Below are 22,510 nucleotides of genomic sequence, written 5' to 3' on the forward strand. Positions count from 1 at the left end.
CTTTCACTTGGTCAAATGCGTGCTTGAGGGACTCATCACGTGACTGCTCCAGAGGAAAATTCCCCCCAGGGAACACCCTGAGGATGGAAATTCCCTCTCTTGCGTCATCTTGATGCGGAGCATACGTAGACAGCCCTGGCACCGCCTCTCCAGCCATAGCATCGCACAACATACACTGAGATAACATTTTACATGACCCATCCACACATATTTCCCTTAATACATTTTTAAAATCAGGCCAATTTGTTCCCAAAATCAGTGGATGGGAGAGGTGGGAATTAACTGTGGCCTCTACTCTATGCTTTTTTCCCCTGAATAGTATCTCAGTGGTAACCACCAGATACATGTGAATATACCCATGCACACACCGCACCCTCACCCATTTATCCATGTCCAATGCCCCGTCTTGCACCAAGCATTGGTGAATAGAGGATTGAGAACAGCCTGAATCCACCAAAGCCTGGTATGTATCCCCTTTTAAACTCACCAGAATACGATATGTCCCTGCTTGATCGGGGGTGGCCCGCGGACCGTCAGTGATCCTGACCAGTGTCGCGACCTCCATCGCCGAGCACTGATCCTGGAAGTGCCCGGCTTCTCCGCAGCCCCAACAGACCGGGGGGCAGTCCTGTTGACCTGGGGAGGAGAGCGGAGAGAGACAGGAGAAGTGGGGCACACAGACAGGAGGAAGGACCTCCTAGATCAGGGAAGGGGTTTGGGTGGGGCTCCTCCCCACCTCCGGGGAGTTGGAACAGGATGGAAAAGGGAGGGATGAGAGGGAGGGGGTTGAGAAGCAGGGGAGAGAGAGAGAGAAGAGAGAGAAAGAAGAGCTTCTGTTTTGCTGCCTCCCGGAAACGCCACCATGTAGTCCTTGGCCAGCTGGACTGCCTCCTCCAGCAAGCCGGGCAGTGGCACTGGACCCACTCTGCCATCCCTTAAGGAAGCTGGGAGATGAACTGCTCCAGTGTCACCAGATCGCCGATCTCCACATTGCCACGGGCTCCCTCAGCCAGCAACCATTTCCGGCAGGCATCCCAGAGCTGTTGTGCAAAAGCAAACGGGCGGCTGCATTTCCCGAACCTCAGGGACCTGAAACGTTGGCGGCTCTGTTCGGGAGTATGGCCAACCCATTGCACGATGGCCCTCTACAGGTCTTTATACTCGAGGAGGCTAGCGGCTGGAAGTTGCTGGGCTGCTAGCTGTGCTTCCCCAGAGAGTAGCGGTAACAGACGGGCTGCCCACTGGTCGGAAGGCCACTTCCACACTTAAGTCTTTTCAAACAGGTCGAGGAAGGCCTTGGGATCATCGCCTGGCCCCATTTTGACGAGGGTCACCAGCAATGTGGGCTCCGGGGTCACAGCTGCAGCCCCTTCTCGGTCCATCAGGTTCCGGGAATGCCTGTCGGTCCTCCACTTGAGCCTGGAGCAGGAGTTGGAAATGCTGCTCCAGGCTTAACTTCATGAGGGCCTGATGTTGTGTTTGCTGGATGCTGGTGAGGGACTTGATGACTTCGCCCAGTGGTGAAGACTCCATAACGACGTTGTCCTCCAAGAATTCCTGGGTAAATGGTACATTGTCTGGGTAATGAAGGAGTCAGGAGGCAGCGAACTGTCAACGTGAGTATGTTTATTACTCTTCAGCGTCGTTCATAAAACATAAACAAAAAGGCACTCAGTGGCCAAGTAGTCACACACACAAACGAGTAAAGCTTCTAATGAGCACAAACAGGTACAGTCTCTCTCTCTCTGGTCTCTCTCTGTCACTCTGATGCCTCTTGTGCCTTTTTATATCTCCCTCCACCATCACTACAACAAGAAACAGGTGTTAGAGATAATGACAACACAGGTGACGAGCCTTACCGCTCTCTCTCCCACAGACAGACCCACGACCAAGCCCCCATCACCACACGTCCCAAAAATGCTGTCTAGGTTGCCAGCACACTAGGATCTTATTAATTTAATTGATAATGTTACTAGGTTCGAATCACTTGAATCGAACATTGATAGTGAACATTTGAATGGATCTGCAATGCCCAAAAATCCTGTCTAGGCAGCCAGTTCACTAGATTTAAAACAAATGTTCAAGTGTGTCTATGATTCCCAAAAATGCAGTGTCTCTGGCCAGCTCACTAGGCTTGAATTGAATGTTCAAATGGGCCCATACTGCTCAAATAATGTTGTCTAGCTAGCCAGCTCACTTGGCTTGAACAGAATGCTCAAATGTGCCAATGACACCCAAAAATTCTGTCTAGGTAGCCAACTCATTATGTTTGAATCAATTTAATTGACTGTGTTACTAGGTTTGAATCACTTGAATCGAACATTCAAACTGTTCTATGATGCCCAAAAACGCTGTCTAAACAGGCAGCTCTCTAGGTTTTGAAACACAGCTTGTGAGACAGAACATTCTCTAGAGGGTTTGGCTCAGAGTAATGGACTTTATTATCCATTAATCTTTATTGAAAATGACTCACTTGTTGATTAAGCTCTTTTATTCCCAGTCCAATTACCGTATGTATGCAAAGATGCTTAATGCAAAATGCCACAATACTCTGAGAAAAGGAGAGACAGATGGAATGAAATTAGTTGAAGGTTCACATTTGGTATATTTAAAGTGCCCTTCAAAGTCAATACAGTGATATATTACATAGCTAGAGTTATTTGGACAGTCTCCCAAGAGTGTGTCCTCCATGAAGGATACGGTTTCTTTGACTTTTGAGAGAAAGAGAGAGAGAGAGAGCTGCCAGTACCTGAGGTAAGGTGAATTCAGAGGTCTATAGGAGTAAATCTCCCACTTACTTGCGGTATTTTTGCTATATGAACCCAAAGCCACAGGTAGAGAGAGAATGATCCTCTTTGTGTCTTAAAGTCTGCTAGAAGTCAGCTTGGCTCAAAATGTGGGATTTAGGGATTTTTAGGGTCAAAACATCTGAGAAGTGAAATGCCAGTTTTACCACCCTGAAATAATTGTGTATTTTGAAGGGATTGAGTGAAAATTTGTTTTAAACTCAACAACAGCTAAAAACAGGGACATCAACAAAAATGCAGTTTGTTAAAGACTCCATAACATTTTTGTAGAAAATGTGTAGCGGTGCCTTCACGTGCTATTGGAATTATCCTACTAGCCACTTTTAAAGTCCTAATTAGGAATACTTCATGTCCAAGTGCTTTGTTGTCAAAAAAATATAGAAAACATGGAGGACGTCAGGTTCATTCTTAAATATTTCTTGGGAACTCTAATTTTTAATTTCCCCAGTCGTAATTACAACTTGAGGGGGGCGTTCATGTTCATGCAACTTCCCGGAAACTCATATTTACGAAAACTCTGATAGCATGTTAAGACATTAGTTAATTTCCGTAAACTTTGAAGACAACTACAGTATATGATAGTGCACTCCTAAATGCTTGTGTATAACCTTGGTTGACAAAGTAAAATTTTAGCAAACACATATTAAATTTGAGTCTTTCTCTTCAGAGAAAACGGACCAAACCTATTAATGAGTTGCTCTCTAAAAATGAGCCTGTCCCCTCCCCCAATACCACCAGCCTTTAACTAGCAACAGCAAGGTACAAATCATGGTTTTTGACTGTGAAATGAACTAAAGACAAGTTGGTAGTTAAAGGGACAAGTCTTTTTTTATTTATTTTCATTTCAACTTCAACAAAGGAAATAAAGGAATAAATCTACATATTTCAAAAGATCTTTAAAATGTTCGCAGAAAACTACTGAAATCATTCAGGCTTTATGCATATTCTATTCATATCAATACAGACAAGATAAAAAGCCCAGCTCAAACTCACATCTCCCAGAAGAGTAACAGAGATCAATGTGTCTGAGCATGTGCGCTAACCACCATGCCATATCTCAAACACAACCGATGATAATATGTACAAAGAAAGCTATTCAGACATACCAGGAATACATTACCTGTACTAACTGTATGTATTCACATTACATCTAGAAATATACAGCCGCTCACAGTGCATGGAGCCCATTGATAGAACAGTGATGCACAATGAGCAATCAGTACTCTCAAGTGTGCACTGTGTGTCCTTTCTCCAGTCTGCCTATTCAAAACAGTCAATGATCTCTCATCTGTCTGCACTCTCCTTCCCAACAAACATCATTACCCCTACAATTACCAACCATACACAAGAGTCAATACAAAACACACATACACACACACACACACACACACACACACACACACACACTTCAGGAACAACAGAGTAAGCAGGTATAATGAATAGGACCATTTTATCTCATGACAGACCAAAAAAGACAGATAGGGAGAGCCAGAGAGAGAGAGAGAGAGAGAGAGAGAGAGATTGTGGCTTATTCTCACTGAAGGCTTATTCGTGTCCTGTATGTGCTCCATTAGGTCTTTAATAGGCAAGTAGGGATCACTCGTCCATCTCTCTGAATGACGGGCATTTGCGGAGGTAAATGGGGTCAACTGGGTGGGTGAGAAAATACAGTGCCTTACACAGATTTCAGACCAGTCTGGTTGGTGACCCATTTACACAATCCTTATTCACTGTAAAGACTGTACTTCAATAAAGAGATTGTGGTTCACATAGAAAATGGTCTGTAGTCTGTCAGGTTAATGGTGCATCACACAAAATCTTTCCAAGAACATGTCCAGGGTTGGATTTCTCCCCAATATATATACATTGGCAGCCAAAAGTTTGGAATAATGAACAGATTTTGCTCTTATGGAAAGAAATTGGTACTTTATTCACCAAAGTGGCATTCAACTGATCACAATGTATAGTCAGGACATTAATAACATGAAACATTACTATTAAAATGTTGAGAACTTTTTAAACTACTTAAAAGATTTCTCATAAAAAAAATCATCCATGTGCAGCAATGACAGCTTTCTGCTGGTCGGAATTCTAGCATTCTAGCTGACAGTTTGTCCAGATACTCAGGTGACATTTCACCCCACGCTTCCTGTAGCACTTGCCATAGATGTGGCTGTCTTGTCGGGCACTTCTCATGCACCTTACAGTCTAGCTGATACCACAAAATCTCAATGGGGTTAAGATCCATAACACTCTTTTCCAATTATCTGTTGTCCAATGTCTGTGTTTCTTTGCCCACTCTAACCTTTTCTTTTTATTTTCTGTTTCAAAAGTGGCTTTTTCTTTGAAATTCTTCCCATAAGGCCTGCACCCCTGAGTCTTCTCTTAACTGTTGTACATGAGCGGGTGTTGGTGTTGAGCAGGTACAATTCAATGAAGCTGTCAGCTGAGGACATGTGAGGTGTCTATTTCTCAAACTAGAGACTCTGATGTACTTATCCTCTTGTTTAGTTATACATCTGGACTTCCACATCTCTTTCTGTCATTGTTAGAGCCAGTTGTCCTTTGTCTTTGAAGACTGTAGTGTACACCTTTGTATGAAATCTTCAGTTTTTTGGCAATTTCAAGCATTGTATAGCCTTCATTCCTCAAAACAATGATTGACTGATGAGTTTCTAGAGAAAGCCGTTTCTTTTTTGCCATTTTTGACCTAATATTGACCTTAAGACATGCCAGTCTATTGCATACTGTGGCAACTCAAAAACAAACACAAAGACAATGTTAAACTTCATTTAACAAACCAAATAGCTTTCAACTGAGTTGTGGACCTCCATAGGTCTGATTCATCCTTGGGAGCAATTTCCAACCACCTGAAGGTACCACGTTCATCTGTACAAACAATAATATGCAAGTATAAACAATGACGAGCATTTGACTTTTTTCAAATATTGATGGTGCTGTTTTTTTACATCAATACTTTGTGATCAGTTGACTGCCACTTTAGTGAATTAAATTACCAATTTCCCTCTGAAACAGCAAACTCTGTACATTATTCCAAACTTTTGGTCACCAGTATATATATATACGGAACATTGATATATTATTTAAATGGAAAAGTATTTATCATGTTTCCATTTGTTGTGTCCACTGGTGCCAAGTGAGCGTAGCTGAGTGGGTATTTTCATTGTCTAGGGGAGTCAAGCAGGCTTGTTGTGAATTTGAAGGACTGACAGCGGAGCAGAGTAAGTGGTGAGACCACCAAAAATGTGAACTTTATGAGGTGAAGGAAAGCCAAAATTGTGGCAGCAGAAGCATTTTGTTAAGGGATGCACTGATCCGATACCTGGATAACTGACTATCAACCGACAGCCTGAATGTCAATACAGTACAATACTGTACATTCTATATATATATATATATATATATATATATATATATATATATATATATATATATATACATATATATATATATATATATATATATATATATATATATATATATATATATATATATATATATATATATATATATATATATATATTATTTAATTTTTATTGAATAATGTGTGTCTATATAGTAAAAAAAACAAAAAAAACAACAAAAAAAACAGCGTATGGTATACTGTACAGTGTATGTTATTATTTGTATATTGTTGAGTGTAATTATGTGTATATCAGATGTTTAAATTGTGTTGTGTTAATTTGATGTTATTGTAAATTGGTACTGTCTCATCACTGTCACGACTGCTATGTTGATCGGAACTGCACCCAAGAATTTCACACACCATTGCACTTTTGTATATGGCTGTATGACAATAAAGTGATTTGATTTGATTTTGATTTGGTATTGGCTCCGATACTGATGCTTTTAACCGGATCAGGTATTGGTCTGATGAAGCAGATCCAAATCAGATACTGTGTGTTAGTCATGGTTGTTACTGTCAAGCTCCAAAAATAGCAAAGGAACAAGAAAAGCACCATTAAAGTAGTCCATATGACTCCTGCATTTGATTCAAATTCTCCTGAAGACATGATAGTTTTGTGAATTGTAAAAGGCATTTTAGAAGTCAGTCTGAATGCACAGTCTGAATGCACAGCGCGTTTCAGTGATTGTGTGCTGCTCTGTTGACACACACACATAGCACACATGGGGCTATCATGATGCACTTCTGTTTTCATCTCTCAGAATGGCGCGTAATCTGTGAGCGCTCCACATGACCAACATCTCAGATGTAAACTAGATGCTCAATAATTTGGATTGCTTTTAACATGTATTGAGAGTGGCACCGGAGAAGAATTTCACCAGATTTTTAATAAAAAGCATGTTAAACCAATAAACTAGGCTACAATAAATACACACACTCAAAGGATTTCCTTGACTTCCTTTACTATTGTATAATAATACTCTAAAAGTTAATTAATAATAATAATAATAATTATGATTATGATTATTGAACAAATTAAAGGAATACTCTGGAACAGATCAGCTGAATGTAAACATATTCATTGAAACTTAGGTAAGATACAAATAAACATTTACAGACTTATTTAATGTGATCATCAAAGTGTTTAAGAGTTACTTGTTTTATGTTTCAAAAAGTGCCTTTTTCACTCGGCGGGTGTGCAGAGATCGAGGGAGACACACAAAGCAAAGCTGGTTAAAATTAAACTGATACACTAGGTTTAAATGGCAAACGAACATGTATTTATGACATGCATCCATGTATGAATTCAGAGAGCACTTCAATATGAAAACAAGCAAATTCTGGGCATTTAAGGCATTTAGAAATCCGGGTCTGACTTTTTTAAAGTCCCTTTCGGGGGTAAGAATGTTTTATCAACCTAAACAAGCAGATATTACAGCTTTTCCTACTTACATTAAAACTTGTGGACATTTTTGCCACTTCCTTTGGTGATCATTGTGCTGTACTGATAGACTGAACACCGGGGCAGGTGAATGCTCTGACATCACGATCCGCATATACACTATATTGCCAAAAGTATTCGCTCATCTGCCTTTAGACGCATATGAACTTGAGTGACATCCCATTCTTAATCCATAGGGTTTAATATGACGTCGGCCCACCCTTTGCAGCTATAACAGCTTCAACTCTTCTGGGAAGGCTTTCCACAAGGTTTAGGAGTGTGTTTATGGGAATTTTTGACCATTCTTCCAGAAGCGCATTTGTGAGGTCAGACACTGATGTTGGACGAGAAGGCCTGGCTCGCAGTCTTCGCTCTAATTCATCCCAAAGGTGCTCTATCGGGTTGAGGTCAGGACTCTGTGCAGGCCAGTCAAGTTCTTCCACACCAAACTCGCTCATCCATGTCTTTATGGACCTTGCTTTGTGCACTGGTGCGCAGTCATGTTGGAACAGGAAGGGGCCATCCCCAAACTGTTCCCACAAAGTTGGGAGCATGGAATTGTCCAAAATCTCTTGGTATGCTGAAGCATTCAGAGTTCCTTTCACTGGAACTAAGGGGCCAAGCCCAGCTCCTGAAAAACAACCCCACACCATAATCCCCCCTCCACCAAACTTCACAGCTGGCACAATGCAGTCAGACAAGTACCGTTCTCCTGGCAACCGCCAAACCCAGACTCGTCCATCAGATTGCCAGATGGAGAAGCGTGATTCGTCACTCCAGAGAACGCGTCTCCACTGCTCTAGAGTCCAGTGGCGGCGTGCTTTACACCACTGCATCCGACGCTTTGCATTGCACTTGGTGATGTATGGCTTGGATGCAGCTGCTTGGCCATGGAAACCCATTCCATGAAGCTCTCTACGCACTGTTCTTGAGCTAATCTGAAGGCCACATGAACTTTGGAGGTCTGTAGCGATTGACTCTGCAGAAAGTTGGCGACCTCTGCGCACTATGCGCCTCAGCATCCGCTGACCCCACTCTGTCATTTTACGTGGCCTACCACTTCGTGGCTGAGTTGCTGTCATTCCCAATCGCTTCCACTTTGTTATAATACCACGGACAGTTGACTGTGGAATATTTAGTAGCGAGGAAATTTCACGACTGGACTTGTTGCACAGGTGGCATCCTATCACAGTACCACGCTGGAATTCACTGAGCTCCTGAGAGCGGCCCAATGTTTGTAGAAGCAGTCTGCATGCCTAGGTGCTTCATTTTATACACCTGTGGCCATGGAAGTGATTGGAACACCTGAATTCAATTATTTGGATGGGTGAGCGAATACTTTTGGCAATATAGTGTATCTTGTCACTAGTAAAGAATATTTTCCATAACAAGCAAATTAAATATTAAACATGATTGTCACTAGAGGGCGAAATGCAACTGTCGTATCTGCAGTTCGGAGATGATGCAACGGGCGTGTTTTCGCCTGTTAGTCATTGATGCTCTATGACAGTTTGGGCGTACCAAGATGGCCGCTTGAACACTTCTGGTGGCTTCACCTCTTGCTGACAGTTTACCTTTGCATCAGCGATCCAGTAATATACAGCTGAAGTCAGAAATTTACATACACCTTAGCCAAATACATTTAAACTCAGTTTTTCACAATTCCTGACAATTAATCGTAGAAACATTCCCTGTCTTAGGTCAGTTAGGATCATTACTTTATTTTAAGAATGTGAAATGTCAGAATAATAGAAGAGAGAATTATTTATTTCAGCTTTTTTTCTTTCATCACATTCCCAGTGAGTCAGAAGTTTACATAAAATTTGTTAGTATTTGGTAGCATTGCCTTTAAATTTTTTAATTTCTCACAATAAGTTGCTGGAATTTTGGCCCATTCCTCCAGACAGAACTGGTGTAACTGAGTCTGGTTTGTAAGACTCCTTGCTCGCACACGCTTTTTCAGTTCTGCCCACAAATTTTCTATTGGATTGAGGTCAGGGCTTTGTGATGGCCACTCCAATAGCTTGACTTTGTTGTCCTTAAGCCATTTTGCCACAACTTTGGAGGTATGCTTGGGGTCATTGTCCATTTGGAAGACCCATTTGCGACCAAGCTTTAACATCCTGGCTGATGTCTTGAGATGTTACTTAAATATATCCACATAATTTTCCTATCTCGTATTGCCATCTATTTTGTGAAGTGCACCAGTCCCCCACAACATGATGCTGCCACCCCCATGCTTCACGGTTGGGATGGTGTTCTTCGGCTTGCAAGCCTTACCCTTTTTCCTCCAAACATAACGATGGTCATTATGGCCAAAAAGTTCAAATTTTGTTTCATCAGACCAGAGTAAATTTCTCCAAAATGTAAGATCTTTGCCCCAATATGCACTTGCAATCTGTAGTCTAGGTTTTTATGGAAGTTTTGGAGCAGTGGCTTCTTCCTTGCTGAGCAGCCTTTCAGGTTATGTCGATATAGGACTTGTTTTACTGTGGATATAGATACTTGTCTATCTGTTTCCTCCAGCATCTTCACAAGGTCCTATGCTGTTGTTCTGGGATTGATTTGCACTTTTTGTACCAAACTACGTTCATCTCTAAGAGACAGAATGCATCTACTTCCTGAGCAGTATGATGGCTGCCTGGTCCCATGGTGTTTATACTTGCATACTATTGTTTGTACAGATGAACGAGGTACCTTCAGGCGGTTGGAAATTGCTCCCAAGGATGAACCAGACTTATGGAGGTCCACAATTTATTTATTTATTTATTTTTTTTTCTGAGGTATTGGCTGATTTCTTTTTGATTTTCCAATGATGTCAAGCACAGAGGCACTGAGTATGAAGGTAGGGCTTAAAATACATCCACAGGTACACCTCCAATTCAATACACCTCCTATCAGAAGCTAATTGTCTAATTGTCTAAAGGTTTGACATCATTTTCTGGAACTTTCCAAGCTGCTTAAAGGCACAGTAAACTTAATGTATGTAAACTTCTGACCCACTGGAATTGTAATATAGTCAATTAAAAGTGAAACAATCTGTCTGCAAACAATTGTTTGAGAAAAAATACTCATGTCATACACAAAGTAGTGTCCTAAATGACTTGCCAAAACTATAGTTTGCTAATATGAAATCTGTGGAGTGGTTAAAAAATGAGTTTTAATGACTTCAACCTAAGTGTATATAATTTCCGATTTCAACTGTATATACACTACCGGTCAAAAGTTTTGAAACACCTGACCAAAATGTTTCTCATGATCTTACAAATCTTTTGATCTGAAGGCATATGCTTAAATGTTTGAAATTAGTTTTGTAGATAAAAATATAATTGTCACCATATTAATTTATTTCATTCTAAATCTAAAAAAAAAAAAAGTTTAAAAAAAGTTTTTGAAATTGATGACTTGGACCAAATAATAAAGAAAAGCAGCCAATAAGTGCCCAGCATATAGATGGGAACTCCTTCAATACTGTTTAAAAAGTATCCCAGGGTGATACCTCAAGAAGTTGGCTGAGAAAATGTCAAGAGTAAATTTCTGAAAATTCTAGGCAAAGGGTGAGTACTTTGAAGATGCTAAAATATAACATAGTTTTGATTTATTTTGGATTTTTTTTTTAGTCACAACATAATTCCCAATGTTCCATTTATGTTATTCCATAGTTTTGATGACTTTACTATTATTCTAAAATGTGAAAAAAAAAAAAAATTATAATAAAGATTGAGTGTTTCAAAACTCTTGACTGGTAGTGTATATATCAGTGGTTATAACATTGCACAGAAAAGGTTAGTAAGCAAATTTACCACACTAAAATCATGTTAACACACATATTGTTTATGTCTTGTTGCTATACTTTTGAAACAGTGAGTATTTTAATCTTTACAGATTGGCCCCATTCACTTCCACATTAAGTGCCTCACTGTAACCCAGATTTTTGTTTTTTAAAGAAAAGGACGGTCGAGTCAAAATCATTTTTTTGTGGTAATCAATATCATACCACAAATGCTGCCAATTTAGTTTGAATACAATAAAAAATGGTTTTGGATCGGGATAGAGAAAAAGTGGTATCGGTGCATCCCTAATTCTGTTGCCAATATTGCTGAAGATCCTGGTGGATTCAGTGCTTAAATCACACTAGCTACTTTTCCATATACAGTCCCGGTACTTTTTCCTTAGCAACTTTCTAGATGAGAACTCTTGAGAGGAACGGCAAACCCAACAAGACTTTTCCCTCTTGCATTCTCACGCACAAAACTAACCACTGTAGTGATGTCATCTAGTGTCGACCTTTTTCTACTGACGTTGTTTGCGCATACAATTCAAAAACAACAACAAAATCAACAGCTGCATCCAAAAATGTGAGTAGATGCCTTGCTGCCTAATCAGTTAATGGTTTAACTGACAGTGTTTTTTTGAATGAGTGGAACTCTTATGGAAACTGTTTTCGAAACAGTTTGAAAAGCAACTTATTTTTATCCTACCTCCGTATACAGCCACCGAAGGCAGCAATTTACAGTTTTCGGACGCAGCCAACAACACAGCTGGAGGACACCACGATCGGAGCTACACTTTTGTTAGGGCTGTTTTGCACAAACTGTGTCTTCTCTTCAGGTTACTGTCTTTACACTGGGTGCATGAGCCACACAGTGCTATGTCCCTAAGCCATTGTGAGAGGTGAGATGAGATGCCATTTTAACCATGCAGCACACGCTGAATGCAGTGGACAACATGTTAAAAATGCACTATAGACCTATTTATCGACACAATCTTTTACAATAAAGGCTTTTATGACTCAACATAAAAAACTAGAGGTGGGAGCAAAAAATGTATTCTCCTTATTCTTTCTCCAACAATTCTGGATTGATTCTCAAATAAACCGCGACAGTGCAGTGTCGCTTATGCACGCACCAGAGACAGATGCTAAAAACACACACATATACTAAAGCCAAGCACACGCGACACATCTGATCGTAGACTAGATGCATGTCACACGACTATTTGTCTCTTAATGAAATTACGACCCCGAAATTAATTCACAAACTCACGCACATAGCAATGGGAGGAACCCAGTGACTGAAAAAAAGTTAACCACACAGTAACAGGCATGCAACACTTTCCTCATGTAAATTAGATTTCATGACAGTTTAGTTTATTTTACCTACTCTCGATAAACATCTTATTATTTATATTTGTTATCCCAGGAAAATAATTTATGTATTACTCGAAAAACAGTAAAAACAAACCGTAAAGATGCTATGAAAACTCTCCCATTGAAGTCACACAGCAGCGCTGCTCACCTCTCGCACACACGATATGTGAAACAGGCAATAATCTTTGGATTATTTCTGTTATGGGAATTGGAAAATTAGTGCAATCCTCTGAGTAGCAGGCTACCAGCTACAAGTTTTTTAACTCATGGCAGCTACTGACTCTTCGTGTATCTCATTGCTTTGTGTGTAATACGTGTTTGACCAATCACAGGCTGCAACACCTTCCACAGTCCTTCTTCTGGGGCAGATTAGGAGCTAAAAAGTCCCTCTAAAATTCCTCTAAATGGCTAAGAAGAACTATAGTTCCTCATGTGCAAAAATTACAAAAAGTACAGTATTAGTTCTGGGGAAAAGTCTTTAGTTAATGCAGTGGGAAAGGGACTATTGTTACATATTACTATATTTCAGTCATAACAATTCTTGGAATAACTTCTAGGTATTCCAGTACTTACATTTTTAAAAGCTATTTCGAGCACCTTATAGGAATAGTTCACCCAAAAATTAAAATTATCTCATCATTTACACACCCTTATGTCACCCCATAGGTATATGACTTTCTTGCATTTGCTGAACTCAAATGAAGATTTTTAGAAGAATTTTTCAGCTCCTTTGGTCCATACAATGCAAGTGAATGGTTGCCAAAAGTCAGCATAAAAGTAATCTATAAGACTCCAGTGGTTAAATCAATATGTTCAGAAGCAATATGATAGGTTTGGGTGAGAAACAGATCACTTTCACATACCTTTTCTTGTGGTTTTGGTGATTCACATTATTCATGCATATTGCCCCCTACTGGGCAAGGAGAATAATTTCAAGCAAAAAAGGACTTAAATATTGATCTGTTTCTCAACCACACCTATCATATCACTTCTGAAAATATGGATTAAAACACTGGAGTCGTATGGATTACTTTTATGATTCCTTTATGTGTTTTTTAGAAGTGTCAACATTTTGGCACCTATTCTTTTGCATTGTACTGACCTACAGAGCTGAAATATTCTTCTAAAAATCATAATGTTTGTTCTACAGAAGAAAGTCACACACATCTGGGATGGCATATGTAACGATGAGGCAGGCGAGCAGGAAAAGAACAGTGAAGACAGTGTTGAGATGAAGATGAAGTAGAGAACCCAAGTGCAGTTTATTAACTAAAAACATGAAAGTATCCAAAACAAAACAAAAACCATGAACAAGAAACAAGAAACAAGAACCATGACTATGACTATGACTATGAAAGCAATACAATGAGAACCAAACCAAACAAAAATACATTCACACAATACTTGACCAAGGACAATGGCAAACATGAGGGCTTAAATACACAGACTAGGGTATACAAGATAACAAAACAGCCAATGACAAGACTGAACTGATAACAAGACAACCAATGACAGGACAGAACTAATAAACAAGATAACAAGACTCCTAAACATGAACCAATGAAAAGACAAGACTAATGAACATGATAAGAAGACAATGACTATAAACCAATGGGAACAAGATAAATGAAACAGTAGGGTCACATGACAAGACCAGGAAAATCACATGACAAAACACATGACAGGAAACACTAAACTAAATTTCAAAATAAAAGACATGATACAAAGCATGAACAAAACACACAAGAATGTCTCGGTTACTGTTGTAACCTCCATTCCCTGATGGAGGGAATGAGATGTTGTGTTGATGTAGTGACACTAGGGGTCACTCCTGGGAGCCCCAAACACCTCTAATCTTTGAGAAAAGGCCAATGAGAATCGGCAAGTGGAATTTGCATGCCACTCCCCCGGACATACGGGTATAAAAGAAGCTGGCTCGCAACCACTCATTCAGGTTTTGTGCTGAGGAGCCGAGACAAGGTCCTGGCCATTTCAGCGGATAGTACAGTGTTGTGGCAAGAAGGACACAATGTCTCGTTCCCTCCATCAGGGAATGGAGGTTACAACAGTAACCGAGACGTTCCCCTTCTGTCACTCACTCGACGTTGTGTCGATGTAGTGACACTAGGGGTTAGAAAAACGCCACAACAGCTGGACCATGTTATGTGAACTGCCAATGCAGGTGCAAGCAAGCTGCTGCATGCATAATAGCAGGTGCATCAGTCTGCACGTAACCTCCCCCAATGTCCCACAAGTCGTCATGTAGTTCACCACATCCCAGAGGGGGGGAAGCGACGTAACTAGCATGGGAGCAGACACGCGGGTCTGCCGACAGGGAGACCGTACTGCGCAAATACATCACAGGGGGTTACCGGAGTATCCGGCACCTGTGGAGCACCTATTCCAGTACAGGGCATATTAGTACCCATAGTGGGTCCGGCTGCGAATTCCTCCACCGAATTCGCGAGCCACAGGGCTTAGGAGGAAGGACATCCAGGGTTCACGGTTCATGAACTCGCATGGGAGAAGAAGCGCACTTCTTCGCCTCATGGAGAGGAAAGGCACTATACGCAAGTGATAAACCCGGCCAGCTGTTCCGAATTACCAAACTTACCTGTTCATACCTGACAAAACACGGGACGAAACCGGCTCAACCCGGAGCAAAGGTATTGCGTGTTGCCCAGCCCGCTGCTCTGCAGATGTCTGCTAGAGAGGTGCCATTGGCCAGTGCCCACGACGATGCCAGACTCCTTGTAGAGTGTGCTCATATTCCCAAAGGGGCGGGCACAGCCTGGGCCTGGTATGCCAGAGCGATGGCATCCACGATCCAGTGGGCAAGCCTCTGTTTGGAGACAGCGTTCCCTTTCCGCTGTCCGCCGAAGCAGACAAAGAGCTGCTCAGAGCATCTAGAGCTCTGCATGCGATCCAAATAGATGTGCAAAGCACACAACGTACACAGCAACAATAAGGCTGGGTCTGCCTCCTCCTGGGGCAGCTTTGCTTGCAGGCTCACCACCTGACCCCTAAGGGGTCGTGGGAACCTTGGGCACATAGTCCGGTCGGGGTCTCAAGACCACGTGAGAACACTCCGGACTGAACTCCAGGCAGGTGTCGCTACCAGAGGACGCCTGCAGGTCCCAAAACCTCTTGATGGATTTCGTGAGTGCAGTCAGGAGGGCCGTCTTCAAAGAGAGGGCTTTCAGCTCGACTGACTCTAGTAGCTCAAGCGGGGCTCTCCGAAGGTCCAAAAGGACCACAGAGAGATTATGAGGGAAAGAGGCATAGCCTAGGAGGATTCAGCCTCCTGACACCTTTCTGGAACCTGATAAGATCGTGCTTTCCTAAGGACTTACCATCCGCCGCATCGTGGTGCGCCACGATGGTGGCCACATACACCTTCAAGGTGGAGGGGGACAGCCACCCCTCCAGCTTCTCCTGCAGGGAGGGAAACACTGACTGACTGCACATCTCTGGGGGCCTTCGCCTCGGGAAGAACACCAATTTGTGAACGAATGCTACTTCAGGGCAAATAGCTGCCACATAGAGGGAGCCTTGTCCTGAGTGACTGTGTCTACCACTGCCAGTGGTAAGTCTTCCATGTCCCGTCCAGTGCTTGCCAGACATGGAGATTCCAGAGGTCTGGGCATGGGTGCCAGATGGTGCCCCGTCCCTGAGAGAGGAGGTCCTGCCCCAGGGGAATCTGCCAGGGAGGGGCTATTGTGAGGAGCGTGTGATCCGAGAACCAAGTCTGAGTGGGCCAATACGGCACCACGAGGGTGACCTGTTCCTCATCCTCTCTGACCTTGCACAAAGTCTCGACTCTCCCCTGAGCATCACCCTCCGCGACAGAGCGTCCGCTGTATGGTTCGGGCCGCCTGGGATGTGAGTGGTCCGCAGTGACCTCCGTCACTACTCCAGAGGAGGACACAGTGGGCGAGTTGTGGCATGCGACTCGGACGTAAGCCGCCTTGGCGGTTTATATACACCCTCGTCACCATGTTGTCTGGCCAGACTAACATGTGCTTGCCCTGGATCAATGGCAAAAGCCTTTGCAGGGGAGCAGTAACGCCAACAACACAAGGCTGTTGATATGCCAACACAGTCACGGTCCTGTCCAGGAGCCAGCGGCTGCGTGCCTATTGCACACAGCGCCCCAGCCTATCTTGGAGGCATCTGTCGTAACCATGACATGCCTGGACGCTTGCTGTAAGGGAACCCCTGCCCATGACAATTCAAACCGTAGGAAGGGTCTGTGATGAGGTAAAACCGAGAAGTGAAAGTACGCATCCTTCAGGTCTACCGCCACGAACCAATCTTGATGCTGGACGCATGGCAAAAAAAGCGCTTCAGCGTCAGCATCTTGAACGGGAGTCTGTGTAAGGCCCAGTTAAAAACTCGCAGGTCCAAGATTGGCTGCAACCCACAGCCTTCCTTTGGCATGATGAAGTAAGGGCTGTAAAACCCTTTCCTTATCTCGACTGGAGGGACAGGCTCTATCGTGCCCTTGCGCAGAAGGGTTGCGATCTCCGCATGCAGGGTGGTGGCATTCTCACCCTGCACCAAGGTGAAGCGGACGCCACTGAACCGGGGTGGGTACCTGGCGAATCGAATCGTGTAGCCGAGTCGGATGGTCCTGGCCAGCCATCGCGATGGGTTGGAAAGCGCTAAATATGCGTCCAAGCTCCGGGCGAGGGGCGCTAAGGGGACAATCGTGTCTAACATACCTATGGGTGGGGCCTCGCGGTGGGGGGAGCAGGGGACACCATGTCGAGGAGCCTTGCTTCGTCTGGCTGCGCTGAGGGGGCCCTCAAAGCACTTACCTTGCTCCATGTACCCGGTGTCGGGGGAGGTCGGCGATGGGGGAGGAGGGACTTTTTGACCATCCTCGTAACTCGTCACAACCGTCTGGCCGTGAGTGTGAGTGTGGTGCGGTCGGGCGCACGGGGGGCTCGCATTCGCGACGTCCAAGTCGCAGGTGCTCGAAGTCCGGTCGTCGTGATATCTGCAGGAGGACACCCTCAGGGAGCAGACGGGGTATGGGATCTTGAGCTGTGCCGGGGCAAGATGTGCTGTATCGCCTCAGTCTGCTTCTTCACTGCCGAGAACTGCTGGGCAAAGTCCTCGCCAGTGTTGCTAAATAGGCCAATCTGGGATCATTGAGAAAGCGAACCTTGTCGGCGTCCCTCATCTTGACCAGATTCAGCTACAGGTGGCGCTCCAGGACCACCAAGGTGGACATCGCCTGCCCGAGTGCTCGTGCCGTGACCTTCGTCGCCCTGAATCACATCAGGATCAGGACTACCCACGTGCAGCTCTTTCAGTGCCTTGTCCTGGTGTACTTGCAGGAGGGCCATGGCATGCAGGGCAGAGGAAGCCTGTCCAGCAGCACTGTAGGCTTTAGTCGCCAGAGATGACGTAGTCCTACAGGCCCTGGAGGGGTGCGCCGGACGATCCCGCCATGTGGCGGCATTTTGCGGGCAGAGATGCACCGCAACCACCTTATCCACCTGAGGGATCTCCGCGTACCCATGGGCCGCCCCACCGTCGAGGGTAGTTTGAGTAGACAAGCTGGGAAGTCGAGTTCGGGCAGAAAAAGGTGCCCTCCAGAACCTCGTAAACTCGTTGTGCACTTCCGGCCCGAAGGGGACCGGAGGGGCGCGGCTGTGAGCAGTGCCCCGAGCCCAGGAACCAGTCATCTAGCCGCGAGGGCTCAGGGGAGGATGGAGAGCTCCAGTCCAACCCGACACTCACGGTGGCCCAGGCAAGCATGGTGGTCAGCTCTGCATCGGCCTCAGACTGGGCAGGTAGACACGAAGGTGGCAGCCCAGTCGAGTCCTCGGCATCCAACATCGCCAGTGCGCTCTCCGACGCAACAATCAAGGACTCATCCTGCTCACAAGCCCTGAGAGAGATGTTAGGCTGGCTGTGAGGCACGCTCGACAGGGGCAAACGAGCGTGCTGGGGAACGGGAGGTCCGTGGGGAATTACCCGGCGAGACCACACCCATTGAAATCCCCAAATCGCCCCCAGCACCAGCCAGGCTGGCCTCGTACCCATAGGTAGAAGGCACAGCATGGGGGGCGGACAACCGCTCGGCTCCGAAGAAAAAATCTGAATGAGTGGTTGCGAGCCAGCTCCTTTTATACCTGTATGTCTGGGGGAGTGGCATGCAAATTCCACTCGCCAATTCTCATTGGCCTTTTCTCAAAGATTAGAGGTGTTTGGGGCTTGGTTCTCGGATCACACGCTCCTCGCAACAGCCCCTCCCTGGCAGATTCCCCTGAGGCAGGACCTCCTCTCTCAGGGACGGGGCACCATCTGGCATCTTGAACCCTGCTGTATGTATACTTTGGGATAAGAAAAATAAGCATAGGGTTTTTTTTTATTATTATTTTTTTACTGTAATCGTGCATAAATGATGACTATGTGTCGAAAGTAATCAGACTACTAAAATCAACCACACTCTGTATATTTAACAGCAACCAATAGTGGCAGAACTCTGGCATTGTTTGGCAGTATTGGGTATGTTTCTTTCCTGTCAGTGGACACGTACCGTAATTGAGAATAATGGAACTCCAAAAAAAACTCCAAAGTAAAATTTACAGACACATAATGGTAATGAGAATACAGTAATGGTTAATTTTCATGAAAATAAATAAATAATAAATCAAAAAAAGTCACAATGCAAATTATCTTGATGGTCCTAAAACAGGCTTCATTTTTTTTTTAATGTGAAATATAATTTCTTATGTGTTTGTCTTTTGGTTGCAGGGTGATATGTCATCAGCACATATTTTTTGTGAAATTCACCCCTGTAGAACTCTGGTCTATAGAAAGTGATAACCAACCAGGCCTGTCAGGTTAGGGCAGACCTGATCCACACTAAAACTGACAAGAATTTAATTGATGGCAACCAATGTGTAAAAATATTGGCATCCTATCAGCAGAGATAAAGTTTACTCCAGCCATTGCTGCCATCTTAAATGTGAATTTTACATCTGCTCTTTTCTTTGTCCCAAAAACTAGGCTTAAATCACAGAACAATTAACACGTAAAAAAAAAAAATTCTGTCTACAGCGACTGTAACAGTGCTAAGCAGCATTTTCATGGAAATGGGATGTGCATAGATTGGCATTTACACAGGTAAATGTCAGCGAAAGACACAAAAGCATCTAATAAGAGAAAGTATGCACATAATCTTTATGTTTGCAGACCTGTTCATCTGATCTCCAATCAGTCAACAAGGATAGCTGTGACCATGCACTCCTCATTTCCCCTCACTTTCTTGTAATATCACACAACAGCCATGACATTTACTGCTGTCACCGGCCCTCTGGGGCAGAGACACTATCAGAGTAGATGTAGGGTGTGATTTTTCCCACAGTCCATCTCTGGAAGTTATTTTGTTCTGGTGTACTAAACAATAGATCCTCAACATTGATTCCACACTCTCAAACCATCCATTTGTCCATCCATCTTTGTCTTATCTGTTCAGTGGGTCTACAGTGCTGTCAGGGGCCAACGTTTGTAGCCGAAGAAATTGCTATGCTCACACAGAGAGAAACCTTTCAGTCCTGAGCTGCTCACATAAACAGTGCTGAGAGAATAGCCAGTCACACATACATACAATTCATGACACTTGCACAGGCTGAACAGTAAGGACACAGACAGCTCCCACACACAAAATGTCCAGTCCAATATTCCACTAACAGAGGGCATCACCCTTGAGTAGAAGCAAGGACACTTCACTGGTGTAGAATGGTATCCCCTCATCAAGACTAGCACAAAACATTAAAAATGGGAGATCAATATTATACAAGATTAACTTAATGTGTCATTGCCCATACAATATCTATTACTTGTAAGAATTACAATAGTAATGACATGAACAATGCTCCACAAAACAGCTAGACATTACATACATGCTGTTCATTAGAATTCCTAAATAATTTAGCAAAGGTAATTATATAGTAATTACATGGTAACACTTTTAAAAATAATAATTATTGGTATTAATTGCATACAAATTTTTCTAACCGTTATACAAAATGTGTGATATACACTATATTGCCAAAAGTATTCGCTCACCCATCCAAATCATTGAATTCAGGTGTTCCAATCACTTCCATGGCCACAGGTGTATAAAATGAAGCACCTAGGCATGCAGACTGCTTCTACAAACATTTGTGAAAGAATGGGCCACTCTCAGGAGCTCAGTGAATTCCAGCGTGGTACTGTGATAGGATGCCACCTGTGCAACAAGTCCAGTCATGAAATTTCCTCGCTACTAAATATTCCACAGTCAACTGTCAGTGGTATTATAACAAACTGGAAGCGATTGGGAATGACAGCAACTCAGCCACGGGGTCAGCGGATGCTGAGGCGCATAGTGCGCAGAGGTCGCCAACTTTCTGCAGAGTCAATCGCTACAGACCTCCAAAGTTCATGTGGCCTTCAGATTAGCTCAAGAACAGTGCGTAGAGAGCTTCATGGAATGGGTTTCCATGGCCGAGCAGCTGCATCCAAGCCATACATCACCAAGTGCAATGCAAAGCGTTGGATGCAGTGGTGTAACGCACGCCGCCACTGGACTCTAGAGCAGTGGAGACGCGTTCTCTGGAGTGACGAATCACGCTTCTCCATCTGGCAGTCTGATGGACGAGTCTGGGTTTGGCGGTTGCCAGGAGAACGGTACTTGTCTGACTGCATTGTGCCAACTGTGAAGTTTGGTGGAGGGGGGATTATGGTGTGGGGTTGTTTTTCAGGAGCTGGGCTTGGCCCCTTAGTTCCAGTGAAAGGAACTCTGAATGCTTCAGCATACCAAGAGATTTTGGACAATTCCATGCTCCCAACTATGTGGGAACAGTTTGGGGATGGCCCCTTCCTGTTCCAACATGACTGCGCACCAGTGCACAAAGCAAGGTCCATAAAGACATGGATGAGCGAGTTTGGTGTGGAAGAACTTGACTGGCCTGCACAGAGTCCTGACCTCAACCCGACAGAGCACCTTTGGGATGAATTAAAGCGAAGACTGCGAGCCAGGCCTTCTAGTCCAAAATCAGTGTCTGACCTCACAAATGCGCTTCTGGAAGAATGGTCAAAAATTCCCATAAACACACTCCTAAACCTTGTGGAAAGCCTTCCCAGAAGAGTTGAAGCTGTTATAGCTGCAAAGGGTGGGCCGATGTCATATTAAACCCTATGGATTAAGAATTGGATGTCACTTAAGTTCATATGCATCTAAAGCCAGATGAGCGAATACTTTTGGCAATATAGTGTATGATGTGTTTTGTCCAAGTCAATGGGTTCCAAAACTTTCAAACTTCAAAAAGGACATTGTAACTGCCACAACCTGTTACTACGTTTTTCCAAATGTAATTCTACCACCCACCACTAGGGGGAGTCAAAGCACCCTATTATTTGGTATATAACCAGGTGAGTGGTAGAGGAAGAGAGATGTGTTTGGCAAATCATCTCAGTTACTGTTCTACTTCCCCATTATACACTGGTGTAAATATCCATGGGTTCAAGGACTGTTAATTTTTCAGCCATACCTACTCCATCTCTTCTGTGTATCTCACGGTCATTCAGTCAGTGTTCGTTCGTGTCTATTTATCATTGCTGCTTTATGATGCTGTATTTCACACTTCTTTTACATAAAACTACAAAAACCCATTTATTTGACT

At 43.5% G+C, this 22,510-nt stretch overlaps 1 protein-coding gene and 1 pseudogene across 1 annotated transcript in view; one reads left to right on the plus strand and one right to left on the minus strand.

Moving 5' to 3' along the window:
• Positions 1-22,510, plus strand: part of LOC127452486 (syndecan-2-B-like) — a 662,603-nt gene that overhangs the window by 469,641 nt on the left and 170,452 nt on the right. The window lies entirely within an intron of this gene.
• The window catches only part of LOC127452687 (serine/threonine-protein kinase ULK4-like), a 258,846-nt pseudogene that overhangs the window by 121,626 nt on the left and 114,710 nt on the right, over positions 1-22,510 (minus strand).

This window comes from Myxocyprinus asiaticus, chromosome 15, assembly GCF_019703515.2.
Source record: "Myxocyprinus asiaticus isolate MX2 ecotype Aquarium Trade chromosome 15, UBuf_Myxa_2, whole genome shotgun sequence".
Classification (NCBI taxonomy): Eukaryota; Metazoa; Chordata; class Actinopteri; order Cypriniformes; family Catostomidae; genus Myxocyprinus; species Myxocyprinus asiaticus.